The sequence below is a fragment of the Anomalospiza imberbis genome, unplaced genomic scaffold (assembly GCF_031753505.1).
Source record: "Anomalospiza imberbis isolate Cuckoo-Finch-1a 21T00152 unplaced genomic scaffold, ASM3175350v1 scaffold_63, whole genome shotgun sequence".
Classification (NCBI taxonomy): Eukaryota; Metazoa; Chordata; class Aves; order Passeriformes; family Viduidae; genus Anomalospiza; species Anomalospiza imberbis.
Window position 1 is genome coordinate 338,632 of NW_027100244.1, and position 14,962 is coordinate 353,593.

Here is a 14,962-nt window from a genome sequence, read left to right on the forward strand (position 1 = left end):
CACAGGGGCTGAAAATCCACCCGAAAAGGCTCGGGATCCCCGCAAGGGATCTGAAGCCCACCCTAAACCTGCCCGGTTCGGCCCAAAATCCCCCAAAGGGGCTGAGCCCGAGGCCGAGCCCGGGATCGGCTCCGGGGTCACTCCGGGACCTCTGCGTCCGCTCCGGGCAGTTTTGGCCGCGGCCCCGGACGGGCCTGGGCGGGACCGGGAGGGACCAGGGAGGGCTCGGGAGGGGTTTGGGCATCTGGGGCTTTTTTGGGCTTTTGGGAATTGTGTTGGGAGTTTACAGGGAATTGTTGGGGTTTTTGGGGAGAATTATTGGGTGTGGGGGTGTTTGGGAATTTTGGGAGTTTGGATTTTGAGGGGTTTTCTTGGTGCTTTGAGGGGGAAGTTTTTTTCCTGGGGGTATTTGGGGGTTAATTGATTTTTTTTTGTGTTTTCTTTTGAATTTTGGAAGGTTTTACTGGGATTTTGTGGGGATTTTGTGGAATTATTTCTGGGTTTTATTGGGATTTTTAGGGGATTTGGAGGCATTTTATTGGAATTGTTGGGGCATTTAGTGGGATTCTTTGGGGATTTGGGTTTTTTAGTTATTTTAGTGGGGATTTGGGGGGGCTTGTGGGTTTTTTTGGGTGTTGCCAAGATTTCTTTGGGTCTCGTGAGGATTTTGTGGGGCTTGTTGTGGTTTTGGAGACATTTTTGGGGGGATTTGTGGGGTTTAATTGGGATTTTGTGAGCTTTTTTTGGGATTCGAGGGTATTCTAATGGGAATTTGTGAAATTTAATGGCGATTTCATGGGGTTTATTGGGACTTTCAGGGGTTTAAACCAGATGTTGGTGCCTCTCAGCCCTTCCCCACACCCTGGGACAACTCCAAAGCCCCCCAAAATTCCACTAAAACCCCCCAAAATCCCCCCAAAATCCCAATTAAAAACTCCTAAACACCAAAGAATCCCACAAAATCCCAGTGGAACCCAACAAAATTAAAAAAAAAAAAAACCTCCCAAAAATTTCAATAAACCCCCCAAAAAATAACCACCCCAAAACCCTAAAAAATCCCCAAAATCCAAAATCCTCAAATCCCACAAAACCCCCATAACCCCACAAACCCAGTAATTCTCTCCAAAATCCAATAATTCCCCCTAATCTCCCAACAAAATCCCCCAAAGCCCATACATGCTGCCAAAATCCCCCCAAAATCCCCCCAGAGCGCCCCAGACGCACCGGGGGCAGTCCTGGATCAGGGGGCACCGGCCGGTGGAACAGAAGCCGCTTCAGGGGGCCCGCGGAGCTTTTTGGGGAGGGGGCACCATGGGAGACCCCCCAAAAACGGGGAAGGGGAACCCCTGTGGTACCCCCTCCCCCGAATGCCCTCTCCCCCGGTTCAGGAATAGCCAAACTCAAGAAAATGTAAACCAGGCTTGACTTTCCAGAAATTTTTTTTGGCCGGGTTTAGCTGCATCCTCCAGGCTCAGGATCACCGGTGTATTTGCAGGTTTTGCTCTGCATCATCAGCCTGCCCAGACTCTGCTCGGTGTTTCACAAATGGAGAAGACAATGGATAATGTGCCAAGCTTCCTTGCAAACAGCAACACCTGCATCAGCATGACAGAAAAGAAGGGAAAAAAAAAAAAAAGAAAATAATCAGCGGTTAGAACAGAGCCAGTGTCCCACCATCTTCCCCTCCACTGTTATTACAGAGGCAAACCTGGGCCTAAAGCTTCCACCTCTCAGTTCCTGATGCTGTTTGACTTCAGCCTTGACTCCCCCTGATCTACCTGACTGCCGTCCAAGTGGGGCTGGGGATGCTCAGCCTGGAAAGAGGAGACACTGGGGAGGCCTCCCTGCAGCTCTGCAGGACTGGAAGGGTCCCACAGGAAAGACGGGGACAGTGTTCAGCCGGGCCCGTGGCAACAGGACAAGGGGGGATGGCTTTCAACTGCAGGAGGCTGATTGAAGTTGGATCTGAGGGAGCTGCTCTTTTACACGGAGGCTGCTGAGGCACTGGCCCAGGCTGTGGATGCCCCATCCTTGGCAACAGGGCTGTGAGCAGCATGGGCTGGGGAAGATTGCTCAACTCGGAACAAGATGCTCTTTAGATCCACTGTGATGTCACAGATGTGATGTTCCAGCAGGAACTTCCAGCGTCCAGCAAAGAGCACAATACAACCACTGGCCCTTGTGTCAGCCCACCCTGTGCCAGCCCTCGTGCCAGCTCACCCTTCACCATGTTCCCTGTCACTCTTCTCGTCACCTGCGCCCTGATACTCCCATCAGTCCTGAAAGCTCTCTGTTGCCTGGATTTTGTCATCCGTCCCTGCAGGATGCTCACATTTGTCCTGAGGAAGGTACGGTGCCATTCCATGGAGGTGGACACCCCCCAGCTGCCCGGCTGGGCTGGAGTTCTGTGGGGATGGGGTGGGACAGGGACCCCACTCTAAAGTGTTGCTACCTCTGCAGGCTGTCACAGAGAGAGAGGACGAGATGGAGGTGGACATGCAGGCTGATAGAGAGGAGAAGATGGAAGTGGATGGGGAAGAGACTGGAGACGATGCCATGGAAGTGGACATGGAGATTGATACCGAGGAGGAGATGGAAGTGGATGGAGAAGAGAGTGGAGAGGAAGAGATGGAGGTGGACATGCAGATGGATCCAGAGGAGGAGATGGAAGTGGATGGAGAAGAGACTGGTGAAGAAGAGATGGAGGTAGATGTGGAAGAGGAGATGGACGTGGAAATGGAAGAGTACCTTGAGGACATGGACATTGATGAGAAAGATGAGGAAGAGGCCATGATCTTGGGATGAAGAGCAATACCAGCAGCAGGACAGGCATGTGGTCCCCACAGGCAGAGCGGGTCCCCTGCTGTCAGGCTGGGACTGGGCTGGGTGGTCCCTGCTCAGGGATGTGGGACCCGGTGCATTGGGTTCTGGTGGCCATCCCCAGCCTGTGCTGCACTTGCTGGGCCAGCCTGGGGGCACATGGAAGAGCCCTCTCTGCCTGATTGGAGTGACTGTGCCTCTTGCTTTTCCTCAAGGACCGATGGAGATCCCGGACAGAGACGCCACCCTTTTGTACATACGTTGTAGAGTTTGTTGTTGTCTTTAGGCCATAGGTTTTAGGGCTTCTTTTTGTCTTCTGTAAATACGTTTCATTGACTTTTGTTGGATATGCTGTTGTGGTTTGACATGGAAGTGAATTCTTTCAGGAAGTTGGGTCAAACCAATCAGTAGTCAAGTTTGGATATTGGCACCTTAAGTGGCCACTAAAGGTGTGGATACGCCTCTGAGAACACAGGGGGTTAAAAGCAGGAACTCTCAAGAGCTCGCTCTCTTTGGTTCTGGTCAGGGTGCAGTGCAGATCTCCCCTGCTCAGCCATGGGGCTGGGTGGGGGAGGGGAAGCCATGTGGCCTGGTCGAGGTGAGCTGAGGGGTAGAAAGACTGGAACCGAGCCAGCTCCTGTGGATGGAAGGGTGGAGAGAAGTGGAGATGTCTTTGTCATCCCCCCCAGCGGGAAGAGGCAGAAAGTGCGGATGGCACCTGTAACTTTGTCGGCGCGGAGGAGAAGGAGAGGGGGGGGAATGCACCCAGCCTTGGCCTTGGGAATCGGCTGCTGGGCAGAGATATCAGCCGTCCAGGGAGTCTGAGCTTTTAACCCTTTCCTGAGAAATGAAGGCTTTGTAAAATATTAGTCCTCCTTGATTTGAAGTAGAAGAGAGACAGTCTGGGATCCGAGATGATGGAAGAAGAAATTCTTGAGTTGGAAGGAGATGATGGAGTGGCTTGTGGCTGGACTTTTCTTGTTAGCCATAGACTGAACCAAATTCTCCTGACAGAAGCTGCACTTAGGGGGGTGCGTTGGTGAGCCAAGAGACTTGTATTAGTGATTACCAGCAGAGGATTAGAGAGAACAGAGGAGAGTTGGAGAAAGTGTGGAGAAGCCCTCTATCTTCAAGGAAGAAGAAGAGGAGAAGAAGACCTCTGTTCTTGGACCCTCAGCCCCAGGGGAAAATGGGGGGGACTGTAGTCCCGCAATGAGAAACTGAACTGTTGTCTCTTTTGGTCCATGGCAAAGCATCCTTAAAGGAGCCCTATGAGCAGTCTGTCCATGCATGGTGGTGAGAGCACTGTGACATGGAGAGGAGAGTTTCATCACGGCAGATTTCCTCTGGGCAGTTGCCATGTGTGACATGGAAACACAAGGGTGGCAATTGTGTTTCCTGGGGGGTCTGTGGCACAGGGGAGACTCCTGTCTCCCTTGAAAGATTGAGTATTTGAATATCTGAAGGGTGGAAACTTGATCAGGATCCCGGGTGGTGTCTCACTGTGGTTCCATTTGGAAATTAGGTGGGAATTAGTTGGGAGGAGGAAGAGTGTTCTGGAAGGTCTTCGTCCAGGATTGAGTGTCTGTGTTTTTATAGTAGTAGTAGTTTAATAAAGTTCTTTTCTTTGTTATTAAGCTTGAGCCTGCTCTGCTCTGTTCCTGATCACATCTCACAGCAATTATTTTAAAAAGTGCATTTTCATGGGAGCGCTGGCATCGCGCCAGCGTCAAACCATAACATATGTTCTTAGGTATATACGTTCTATAGATAGTTGTTGTTACAAATATTCTTACAATGTAAATGTGTTCTGTGTTTTCTTTGCTGTTTATCTGAAAATAAACAAGCTTTATTTTTCACACCCCAGTTCTCTTTCCATTTGCTTCAGGCACAGGTAGCATTTGCAAAGTTGTGGTTTCCGCTTGCTCCAGGTTCCCAGGGCTGGAGGTCGGTGGGGGAGCTGGCACAGCCACAACCATGTGCTGCTACCCAAACCAGGGTAAGCTGGACCACATGGTGTAGCTTAACGAGGTTTCTAGAGCAGCACACAAAAATTAGGTTCCTCAAGAACTGTTATTCCCTTTTCCTCTCGATGCCCTCGTGCTGCAGGTTGGGCACCAAAATCTGTCTTGGTTTGAAAAGACAGGTGTCCGCTAATGAAGGCAGGAGCCTTCCTGGAAATGGAAAATGTAAACCCCCTCCCTCCAAATTATTATAATTTTGAAATTAAAAGGCTCTCAGGCAAAGATATGGGAATGGGAATAACAGCTCTTTGCTAGGACAATTTAAAAGATAACTGCAAAAATACAAACAAACAAAAAACCCCAAACTGCTGACAGAGTCAGAACACGACCTGACACCCTGTGGGTCAGGGTGTTGGGAGCAGCACCCCCAAACCCAGCTGGGAGAGCGGAGGTTTGGGGGGAACAATGGGAAGGGGGTGGGAGAGGGGGCACAGGGGGAGGTGGGACCCACTGAAGCTCCCCCAGGTCACCCCAGGACCCCCAGGCCCCGTCCCAGCCCCCCCAGTTCCCTCCACAGCCCCGGCTGAGGGGGGCTCAGCCCAGGAGCCGCCGTCGTTCGGGGCTCCCCCGAGGGCAGCCAACGGGAGAGCTCCCGGCTCGGAGAGGCCCCAGCAGAGGAGGGGATCTTGTCCCTCCTCGAGGGCCCTGAAGGGTCTTCAGGCCCCTCTGAAGAGGAGTTTTTCTCTTTGTAGGGGTTTTTGGGGGGACCTCACCACTCCAAGGGTGCTTTTTCCTCCCCATTTTCAGGTGTTTGTGGGGCTGCAGCCCCACAAGCCCCTTTTCAGGGGTGATCATGATGGCTTTAAGTGACATTTTTCTGGGGGACTCACTCCAAGCCGCTGTAGGGGATGTTTTGCCCCCCAGGGTGGATTTTTGGGGTTTAAGGGCCCCCGCTCTGGTCCGGTCCCACTCTAACTCCCCTGAAGAGGCCAACACCACCCCTGCTGATTCTGGCAACGGAGCCCGGGGAGGGTTGGGAGTCCTGGGAAGATTTAGGGATACCTGGGAGGGTTTGGGGGTCCCAGGAGGGTTTGGGAGTCCCGAGAGGATCTGGGGGTACCCGGGTGATGCCGATGATGGTGATGGGGACCCCGTGTTGGGTATAAATTTCATTATGAATTCCTTCCTGGGGGGGTTTTGTCTATCTCCAGGGTTTTTGGGGTCCTGGTGGATTTTTGGGGGGTTCCCAGGGGGGTTTTCAGGATTCCCAAAGGGGGGGATTGGGCAATCCCAGGGCAAACTCAAGGCTGGTTTGGGGTACCTGTCGGTGACTGAGATGGGGAGCCCCTGCCAGGTATGAACCTTCTCATGGGGGTCTGGGGGGTGCTGGGAGGTCTTGTGGGAATTTCGATGTCCTGGGAGGGTTTGGGGGGTATCTGTGTGGGGTTTTTGCAGTCTTGGGGAGTTTCTGGAAGGCCCAGAAATGGTTTTGGGGTCCCGGGGAGGTCGGGGTATTGGGGTTTGGGTGTTCCCGGGAGAGTTTGGGGGTTCCTGGGCAATGCCGGTGACAGAGCTGGGACCCCGTGCCGGGTATGAACCTTCTCACTGCGCACGGGCAGCGTCAGCGTGTTTAGGGAGATCCTGTAGGGCCCGGGGGTCACCCCAAAACCCAGGGGACCCGAAATGCTCAGGGATCCCCCCAAACTCCCCTCACCGCTCGATCTGCTGCAGGCAGGGGGGCACCAGCACTCGGCCCCCACCCCTCACCATCACAGGGGGCTGTGGAAGAAATCTGGGGGTGCACGGACAGGTCGGGGGGACCCCCAAAGTCCTGGGAAAGGGGGAACACAGGGGAACTCCCAGGAATCCCCACTGGGGGCTTAGGGGAGATCCAGGAGGAGTTTGGGCGAGCTTAATTGTGTCACTATCGTCAGCAAAGGGGACTCCAAAGGTCCCCGGTGTCCTCATTCCCAGCAAAAGGTGGTTTTGGGTTAAATCATTATTGGAGTACTGTAAGTAAGAGTTGAAATTTTTAAATTTCATTTTTATTCTATTTTATTTAAATTAAAATTTATGGATTTTTAGTTTTATTCTAACTCGTTGAGAGGACAGCAAGGACATTCAAGGGCAGGAACATTTTTTCCTGGCTGGTGACTGGAATTTCAGACCCTGGCAGTGTGTGCAGAACCACACAGACTGGGATCAAACATGGGCTGGGATCACCTGGACTGAGATCCTATGGACTGGGACCATATGGAATGGGACCATAGGGATCAGGACGGTACACACTGGGATAAACTGGGTTGAGATTATATGAACTGGGACCACATGGACTGGGATTGCACAGACTGGGATCCCATGGACTGGGAAAAAGCATTGGCTACCATTGGCTACCATCCACATAGAAAGGTGGCCACCTCAAGTTGTCTTGATCCTTTTTGGGTGTCCCATCCCCCTCTTTCCCCCGCCTTCCCCATCGTTCCCCCAGTCCCCGCTCCCCTGCCCCGTGTTTGGTTTTGGGGGTTCCAGGCCCCTCCTGCTCCGTGGGGGGGTCCCGATCCCTCTTTGGTTTAATTTGGGGCCCCCAACCCCTTCTCACCGTGACCCCCGCGGCCGGGGGGGCTCTCAGCACCACCAGTGCCACCAGTCCGGCCCCAGCTGCCCCCGCACGCCCCATCCCCATCCCCAGGGTCACCTCCCCCCTCCCCAAATTCCGCTCCCGGGGAGCGCTGGGCGCTGCGGGTCCGCCTGGCGACTGAGGAGTCATCGAGAACAAGCGCTCTGATTGGCTAGAAATGGCCCCGCGCAGTCTCTGATTGGCTAGCGCATTGAGAAGCGTTTTGATCTGCCTGGCAACCGATGAGCAGCGCTATCGCAGGCGCTGATTGCCTGAAAATCGCCGGCCCGGCAACTGAGTTGTCAGCAGCGCCGCGCACTCTGATTGGCCAGGAGCTGTTTTGGGGTGGGGCCGGGGGGAACTGGGGACCCCCAGGAGCCCCCCGGCTTTGGGGGTTTCCATCCCCCCTCGGCCCTCGGGGCGGCCCTGGGGCCACCCCAACACCCCCAAAGTGGGGAGGGTCCCCGGAGCCCTTTGGATCCCCCAAAAATGGGCTGGAAGCGGCAGGAGCCGCCCCAAAAAGGGATTGAAGGGTCCGGTCTGGGAATGGGGGAGGCTCCGGGGATGGCTCCGATCCGGATCGGGGCGGGCTGGGATTGAGGGAGGGTCCGTTCAGCGACTGGGCAGGGGTCTGGGACTGGGTCAGGGGCTGGCATTGGGGAGGGTTTGGGAATTGGGGAGGGGTCTGGGATTGAGGGCATTGCTCCATCCCGGGATTGGGGCAGGGTCGCTCCCTGGGGGAGGGGTCCATTATTGGGCCAGGGCCTCTCCCCTTCCCGAGCCCAATCCCGTTCCTGATCCTGTTCCCGATCCCAATCCCATTCCCATTTCTGTTCCCGTTCCCGATCTCATTCCCGACCCCGATCCCACTCCCATTCCCGATCCCGATCCTGTTCCCAGTCCCGGTCCCGCCGCTGTTTCCAGGAAATGGCTCTGCTCTCAACCCCGACCCCAAACCCAGCGGGTCAAACACCCCATATCCTGGGGTCAACTCCCCCCGACCCCAAATCCTGGGGGTTCAAACACTGGGGGGGTCAAACACCCTCAAACCCAAACTCTGGGATGTCAAGCCCTACCCCCCCCCCCAGCCCCGAACCCCAAATTTTAGGATCAAACCCTCCAAATCCCAGATCCTGGGGTGTCAAACACTCCCCAATTCCCAAACGATGGGGTTAAATCCCCCTGACCCCAAATCCTGGGGTTTGAAACATCTGGGGTGCCCAACCGTCCTGATCCCAAAGTCTGGGGGTCAAACCCCCTGATCCCCAAATCCTGGGGTCAAAAACCCCAAATCCCAAACCCTGGTTTCAAACCCCCCCCAAACCCCAAATTTTAGGATCAAACACCCCCAATCCCCAAAGTTTGGGGTCATGACCCCCCCAGTCCCCAATCCCCCACCCCCCCCAAAACCCACTCCAGCCTGGGGGGCACAGTGGGGTTTGGGTTTATTTGGGGTCTGTTTGGGGTTATTTGGGTTTATTTGGAGTTTGTTTGGGTTGATTTGGGGTTTTTTTTGGGTTTATTTGGGGTCTGTTTGGATTATTTGAGGTTTGTTTGGGGTTATTTGGGGTTTATTTGGGGTTTGTTTGGCTTTATTTGGGGTTTGTTGGTGTTTATTTGGGGTTTGTTTGGGCTTATTTGGGGTTTATTTGGGGTTTGTTTGGGTTTATTTGGGGTCTGTTTGGACTATTTGAGGTTTGTTGGTGTTTATTTGGGGTTTGTTTGGGTTGTTTGGGGTTTGTTTAGAGTTTGTTGGGTTTATTTGGTGTTTGTTTGGGGCAGCTCCAGGTGCAATGACTGCAGAGAGACCCTGGGTCCAACGCTGGGGAAAAAAGGGGGATTGGGTTGGGAATTGGGGGATTCAGGATGGGGAAAGATCCTGGGTGGGAAAAGGGGATTTGGGGTGGACAGGGAAGGATTTGGGGTGGTTTTGAGGGATTTTCAGGTGTTTCTATGGGATTTGGGAAGACTTCTATGGCATTTTGTGTGTTTCTACAAGATTTTGGGGTGGTTTTCAGGGATTTCAGGGTATTTCTATGGGATATTGGGCTGGTCTGGAGGGTCTTTAGGGTGTTTCTATGGGATTTTGGGGCAGCTTGAAGGATTTGGGGCAGCTTTAGGGTATTCAGGGGCAGTTTTGAGGGGTTTTGGGGTGGTTTGGTGGGATTTCAGGACATTTCTATGGGATTTGGGGGTGGTTTGGTGGGATTTGGGGTGCTTGGGGCGGTTTTTGGCTATTTAGGGGTGGGTTTGATGTGTTTTTTTTGGGATTTTTGGGTATTTCAGGCCCTTTTTTTTTTTAGTTTGGGGTTATTTTTGAGGGGTTTGGGCATTTTGGGTAACTTTTTGGTGAAGATCTCCATGGCGTTGCTCTGGGTGATGCTGAAGCCCTGCAGGGCCTCGCGGGCGGCGCCTGCCTGCACCCCGGTGTCCAACTGCATCAAGGCGATGTCGCGGCGCCCGGGCACCAGCACAGCTCCTGAACCCGGGAACCTGGGATGGGAACGGGGTCAGGAGAGCCCGAAAACACCCGGGAACCTTCCCCCAGACAGCTGGGAACCTTCCCCCAGACACCCGGGAATGTTCCCCACAAATCCAGAAATGCTCTCAAAAAAAAAAAAAAAAAAAAAAAAAAAAAAAAAAAAAAAAAATTCCTGAAATATTCCCCCAGATATTCAGAAATTTTCCCCAAAGAAATCCAGAAATGATGCTCCAAAAAATCCTGGAACATTCCCAACAAACTAGGAAAATCCTCCAGAAAATCGAGAAATATTCCCCCCCCAAAAAATCCAAACCAAACCCCGTTCCCCATCCAGAAACATTCCCAAAAAAATCCAGAAATTCCCCCTCAAAAAAATCTAGAAATACCTCCCCAAAAACTAGTAACTCCCCCCCAAAACGTTAGAAATTCCCCCCTAAGAAGTCCAGTATTTCCCCCCCGCCTCAAATCTGGTATTTTCCCCCCAAAATCCAGAAATTCCCCCCTAAGAACCCAGTTATTCCCCCCTCCCCGCCCAAATCTGGTATTTTCCACCCAAAATCCAGAAATTCCCCTCTAAAAACCAGATATTCCCCCCAAAAATCCCGATATTTTCCCAAAACATCCAGCCCCAAGCCCCCCTCATCCTCTCTCCCCCCCGAGCCCCAAAATCCCCAAGTGCCCTAAAGCCCGGCCGGAATCCCCGGAATGCCCGGAATGCCGGGACTGCCCCAGACCTCACTGGCTGAGGAGCACGGAGAGCATCAGCTCCTGGGGCTGCTCAGGGAGCCCGGGCAGGAACAGGATGTGCTTCGGGGCTTCCCACAGCTGGGGGAAACGGGAGAAAAACCCCAAAATCAGCCCCAAAGCTGCCCCAATCAGGCCCAAAATCTGCCCAAAGTCACTCTGGATACACACCAAAAAAATCTGTCCAAAATCCCCCAAAATCCTAAAAAAAACACCCACAAAAATCGCCCAAAATCCCCAAAAAAACCACAAAAATCACCCCAAAATCCCACAAAAGTCTTTCCCAAACCCCACAGAAACCCCACCTAAATCCAATAAAAATCTCCTCAAAATACTCACCAAAAATCCCATCAAAAATCCCACTAAAAAATTCACAACAAAATTCCACAAAAATCCCCTCAAATGCCCGCAAAACTTTCACAAAGAATCCTCAAAAATCCCACAAAATCCACCCAAAATTCCAGGTAAAGCCCCACCAAAATTCCACAAAAGTGCCCCAAAATCCCCCATAGAATCCTCCCACTAAAAATCCCCACAAGAATCGCCCCAAAGCCCACACAAATCCTTCAAAATCCCAACAAAAATCACACCCAAAATCCCCCCTAAATCCCACAGAAAAATCTCTCAAAAAGTCCCACTAAATCCCCGTGAAAATCCCACAGAATCCACACAGAAAAATCTGCACAAAAATCCCCCCAAAAATCTCCAAAGCACACAAAATCCACACATAACATCCCTCCAAATCACCCAAAATATCCCACAAAAATTTCCCCAGAAACCCCCCAAACTCCACCAAAAATCCACTCAAAAAATCTGCACCAAAATCCCACCAAACCCCTCTCAAATCCCCCAAAAATGCTCCCAAGTCCCTTCAAATCCCACCCAAAGTCTGAGAAAATCCAACCAAAAAATCCCTACAAAAACTTCCCTCAAAATCCCACCAAACCCCAACAAAATCTCACAAAATCCACCCCAAAAATCCCACAAAGATCACTCAAAAAACTTCCTGCAAAAATCCTCCAAAATCCTCCTCACAATCCCCAATAAACCCTCCCAAAAATTCCAGTGAAAACCTCCCATAAATATTCCGCCCATAAAATCCCATATGTCTGGACTCAAGGGCTCAGACGGGAATTGGTCCCTAATCCAAATCCCTTAAATCCCATTAAAATCCCATCAGAACCCCAAAAAATCCCATCAAACCTCATTAAAATCCCATAAGATCCCATTGAAATCCCTTAAGTTCTCACTAAAATCCCATAAAACCTCTCTGAAATCCCACAAGTCCCCTCAGTCCCTCAGGTTTTGGGGTCACTTGTTGGGGAAGATGAAATAGGAAAACCTTATAAATATGATTGCCTGGCAAAAGATTTGGAAAATAAAGACATTGAGATGAGAACTAGATTTGAAATAACAAACCTTGACTACTGAATAACTAGAAAATAATAGTATAGCCAGGCTGAAAGCAACCCCCCCTTCTGATTAAACAACGCCCTTTACCTGCAGATGGGTCCAAAGGTCAAATGGAATGCTCTGTCTCACCCCCAATGTATGGTTCATCCCACACCTGTGACCCTCCCCTGAAGTATCAGGTATCTGTGACCCCATTGGCCCAAGTCCTGCTCCAGCCCACCTTGAAGCCCCCTGATAAGGTGTGCCTGAGGGACTGGATGCTCTCTTGGACCTTCCCCTGGGACCCTCACCTGGAACCCTCGCTCTCTCCCTCTCCCTCTCTCCCTGGGCCTGCCACGAGTTGGGCCTGGCAACTCCAAGCAGGGCCTTTCACCCCTTTTAATAAACCACATCTTCCAAGACCTGACTTCAGAGAACTCTCATCCATCCAAACCGTCCTGGAGTCCCGCGCTCTCTGCAGAGATGAAGATGGTCAGAGTAACAAGAAGACAGAGTGGCAGTGCTACAGATGCCCTGAGGAATTCAGTCTATGTTTGGCATCCTTTAAGGGAGATGAAAAAAATGAACTCTTGCTTTTTTCTTCACTGGCAATGGAACAAAGCTATTTAATTTTAGAACAAAGCCATCTCATGTCTTTCTTCTAAGGACAAGCAAAGGAAGGTTGGAAAGCCACAAATCCACAGGCAAAGCCATGGCTGTGTCACTGCTCATCACCAAGGAGTGGGGACAGGTGACAGGTCTGGAGTTGAATCCACCTCCACCATGCCAGATATATCCCCAGTGTGATGGCACTCTCAGGCTTGCTCCCTTGGCCAACATGATCCTAAAACTGCCAGAACAGGCAGCCAGGGGGGAGCTTTGCTCTGGTGCACCGTTGACTTACTGCACACACATCAGTCAGTGAGGAATGACTTTGCACTTGAGTTCAGATTCCTGTTGAAACTCCTGCTTTGGACACAAACCCATGTAACTGTCTCCAGATGCAAGGGTCACAGCTGTACAGTCATGCTGCCAGATGTCTACCATGGCCAGTTACCAACCACTGATTGATTCTCTTAATTCAAGTGCCAGATCCCTCCTATTACAGCTCCTCTCCCCCTTGATGCCTTGCATCACAGCCAGCAGACTATCCTTCATCCTGAGGATCTAGGGTGCTCTTTGCCAGCTGCATCCAATCTTGCATCTATTCTTCATCTCCATTGCCACTACCAAATTACTGTGAGATAGCTCTTCATGCAGATGAAGGCTGAATGTTAATTAATAGTGTTAATATCTGCCAATGTGTTTCCTTATCATCTCCACCAAGCTCTTTTACCAAGACATAATCAGCCTGTTTTACTTCTATCCTGGCTCTGATCCTCTGTCTGCATCTCTTGTTACCAGCCAGTGCTTCTACATCAGGTAAGTCCAAAATCCCCAATAGAACAAAACCAACATTCTTTCTCAAAAAGATCATGTTTCTCTCTTTGCATGAAATCAATTCAGCTATTTGCATCTAAAAGAGTGAAATGTTCTTTTTCTTCTAGAGTGACTTTTTAGCCAGTCCTGGATCTTAAACCACTATTAAAACCTATTATTTGGATTGTACTGCCCCAATGCACAAACCTCACCTCCTCCCACATTTCCCCCTGCCTGCTCCTTCATTTCTCTAGGCCATGTCCCAAAAACTTAGCTTTCTAACACAATCATATTATTCTTCTCCAACAGCAACTTCCATTTGCTGCCCCATCCCTGTATTTTCCAATCAACATCTCAGCACACAGTTTTCCAGCCTTATCCCCTCCCAGTTTTACTAGGTCTTCTCTCATTCTCCACATTGCCCCACAAAGAGAAAAGCTTCCTACCTGGTTAGAGCACATTTCTACCCCAGTACTGGTTCTTCAGTGGTAGAAAACATTTCAGACCACAGCAGATTTTCTTTCAATTGAGATAGCTCAACATCAGCTTCTCAAAGCTTACCAACAACCAAGGCTCAGCTTCTCTGCTGCAAGAAACTCAGCAGACTACTTAAAGCTTCACAAACTTCTACAAAAGACCCTCAGCTATCTACACATCCCTCATATCCCTTCCTGGTCATTAATCACTCCTTCCACCTGAGAGGGCAGGAAATTGCAGACAGATGGGTCCCTTTCAAGGGCCTCTTGACACCCTGAGAGCTTCCCTCATCTTCCTTCAAATTGCCTTCTTCTGCTTCTCCCCATACCCTAAAATCAGTGCTCATCTCCTGTGTTTGTGCCCATCTGTATCTTCTTCAACCTTTATTTTTTTTCTTCCTTTCAAAGGTAAATTGTCTAAATCACAAAAACCTTTACTTGGCTGAATGGAGTGATCGCATAATCAATGGATCTGTAAACCCCGTGTTTCTGCTGCTCCTTATCGCCTGTTCACACCTTTAAAACAGCAGCAAACATCCACCCTACCTCCTCCCTGAGCGGGGCCACTGCAATCCCGTTATCTGACTCCTACATAAAGCACTCCAGAGCATTCCTTGAGACACCTTCTGCCTCCCAGGTCATGGCTGAAACAGTTCTTTAAACCAGGAATCAAACACTTCTCTTTAAAGCATTTCAGTGCTTGATAGAGAAACATCGTACATCGATTGCAATTAACAGGGAGGAGACATCTCCTTGCTCCACACGAAAACGTTGTCAGCCATTAACACCTTCAGGAGGCTCTGCTCGAGTGGAAATAGTGCACCTTGTGATCTCGGCTATCAATCTGCTCAGCAGGGGAAGGGGTCAGAGTGGTGAAAAAACAGCTATTTGGGCCTTCAAAACAGTTTCTCTTGCAATTCATTCTCCCCTTGAGTTTCTGTTCTAGTTAACAAATGGTGAAGCTGCCACACTTCTGATTTTCCACAGAGCTATCCTCAGTAAAAGCTGTCATGTCAGTGTTTCCACGACATACCCCTGGGTGCTGCGG

At 50.9% G+C, this 14,962-nt stretch overlaps 1 pseudogene; it reads right to left on the bottom strand.

The window, feature by feature from the left end:
* LOC137467441 (zinc finger protein 436-like) overlaps positions 1-14,962 on the bottom strand; it is a 160,865-nt pseudogene that overhangs the window by 139,079 nt on the left and 6,824 nt on the right.